This window comes from Hibiscus syriacus, unplaced genomic scaffold (assembly GCF_006381635.1).
Source record: "Hibiscus syriacus cultivar Baekdansim isolate YM2019G1 unplaced genomic scaffold, ASM638163v2 tig00110418_pilon, whole genome shotgun sequence".
NCBI classification, from domain to species: domain Eukaryota; kingdom Viridiplantae; phylum Streptophyta; class Magnoliopsida; order Malvales; family Malvaceae; genus Hibiscus; species Hibiscus syriacus.
In genome coordinates this window covers 2,116,313-2,119,213 of record NW_024062730.1, presented here as the reverse complement: position 1 = coordinate 2,119,213, position 2,901 = coordinate 2,116,313, and positions in this window count along the sequence as shown.

Sequence of the window (2,901 nt, the reverse complement as noted above, 5' to 3'; positions counted from 1 at the left end):
TACATAATTATATTTAAAAATAAAATATCATCATTTAAATTTTTTTTACTTAATTCAAAATTATGTTTATATATATATATATAATATTAAATACATAATTAAGATATATTTTTATATATAATTTAAATATTTGTTTTACAATTGATAAATTTAAAATGATATATCAGAGTACATCAATATCTATAATATTGATAACATTAGTTTTAATCTTTTCAAATCATTGTTTAAATTAATAAAATAATTTGATAAAAATAAATATTATAAAATAATTTATCTCAAATTAAATGCATTTATTTTCTTTGCGCCTTATGAACATTATTGGCGTCAAGTACGTATGTGTGCCACGATCAAGCTCCTCTCGAATCACCGACTCGACTCATTTAAACACGTTCGGGAATCGGAGATAAAGATGTCGATGCAACAGTTATACAAGGTCTGCAATAAGAATACATTGGTGGATATGCAGAGATGGTTAGAGATGTTACACTTGATGTGAGTATGAGGATTATTGTGGGGAAGCGAGATGAAAGCCTGGAATGGAAGAAGCCATTGAACGACTTCTTTGAAGCAATTGAAAAGTTCATGGTTTTCGATGTTCTACCGTTTCTGGGGTGGGTGGACATTGGTGGATAATAGTAGTCCATGAAGAATATAGCTAAAGAATTGGACCAAGTTGTGGAAGGATGGCTTGAAGAGCACAAGCGTACGTAAGAGAGATGAAGATGAGGCAAATAGTGAGCAAGATCTCATGGGAGTGTTGCTAGTTATTCTCCGTGATGCAGAGGAGCACGGTGTTGATACCATCAACAAAGCCACCACTCTCGTACGTCCATTTTTAACCAAATCCTTTATTGATATTATAAATACAAGCTTGCCCATGCTATATTATGGGAGATTCATTATTGGTCTTTCCATGTTTATAATCTAATAGGCTCTTATATTAGCGGCGGAAGATACCACGTCAATCACAATGACATGAGCTTTGTAACATCCTGAAATCCGGGTCTGCGATTAAAATGAGAATTTTTGAAATTTGGTGATAAAAATAGAATAGTTAAATAGTTTAATGACTTATTGGAAATATAGTTGAAGGTTTTTTGGTAATTATTGAATGAATTAAAGGGTAAAATGGTCAATTGACAAGTAAGATTTTTATTTCCCTTTATAAGATAAGGGAACCACGTGGAAGATGAGAGATTTCTCCAGAGTTCTCTTCTTCTCCTTTCTTCTTCTTCTTCACGTGAAGCCATAAGCAAAGGTAAGATCTCTTGTTGGTTGATATTCAGTCGAATTTAAGATTGGGTTTTGATCATTAGATGATAATTAATCTTAAGGAAAGCTTAATTTATCTTAAAACCATAAGATAAAGGAGTCAAGAGAGATTAAAGATTAGAAGTTTTTAAAGGAAATCTTGAATGAAAGTTGATAAGTTAAATTGGAAGTTAAATTTGACTTGTCAAGGGTCTAATTAAGAAGTTAGAAGCCATAGAATTGGAATTAAAACATGTTGCAAAGTTGGTATAATTCTTGAGTTACATATGAGGAATAGAATTTTGAAGTTAAAGATGGTTTATATGGATATAAATTGGTTTAAGCATGTGTATATGAGTTAAGAACATGAAAGGGGATAAAAGATGAAGCATTTGAGTTGATTTGAGTGGATTTTCGTGCACGAAATGGAATTCTGGGCTAGTGTGCATCGGTACACATTCAACCTGTACCGATGCATCAAGGGTAAATTTCCAGAAATTGTTCAGTATGTATCGATGCACAGGAAGTGCATCGATGCACCCCTTAAAAATGGAAATATCGAATGCAATTAGTGCATCGATGCATAGGGAGTGCATCGATACACCCCCTTAAGATTAAAACATCGAAGGTGCTTTGTGTATCGATGCATGAGTAGTGCATCGATGCACATGTTAAGGGATGCATCGATACACTGTAGAATGTATCGATGCACTTTAATGGAAAATGGAATAAATCGTTATTTCAATTTATGAAAGGATAGATTAAGTATATCAAATAGGATACTGATAGTATAAATACATGATTGTGTAGATATCGATCGAGAGCAAGTTTCGTAATGATTGAAAGGTTAGAATTGATCAAGAAGAGAAAGAAAGCCATAGGAGTAATTGCTAGTAAGTGAGGCCAAGGTGAGTGCATCTTATTTTAATATAGAATTATGTGGAAATTGGACTTGCGATAAGTCTAATTCCTATAGTTGTAGTGCATTAAGTCATGAAATATAAGTATGTGAATTTCCTGATTTGTATGTATTCATGATTATATGTATTGATATGTTTTTGTATGTGCTATATGATTTATGTAAAAATATTATTATGTGATATATGAAAATGTAATGTAAACTACATATAAATGGTGAGACGTGTAAATATATGTACATAGAGAGAAATAATAGAATAAAATATAATCCATATAACAATGAAATATGAGACTATGTGAATACATGTCTATAAGATAGATTAGGTAAAAATAGGAGAATATGATAGAAGTGAGTTTATGAGAAGCGATATGAACTGGGTAAGCATGTATAAAAGTTATATGAACAATAGAAACATGAATTGGGTAAGTACATAGTTAGGTGATCATTTATATGCATTAGTATAATAGAATTATATGATTTAATAAGAATTGATATAAGCTAAATAAGATTGACCATAGAATGAAATGAGAATAATATATTAATTAAGAAGCTTGAACATAAGTAATAATATGAACATATAAGATAAGCTATAAGGGGAAAACTCATGTACATGAATAAAATTATGACATATAAGGTATATGAAATTGAACTAAGTAAATAGATTAGATTAATATATATATAAGTGAAATGATAGAAGTGATACATGATTAAAAGTATGTCATAGATTACAT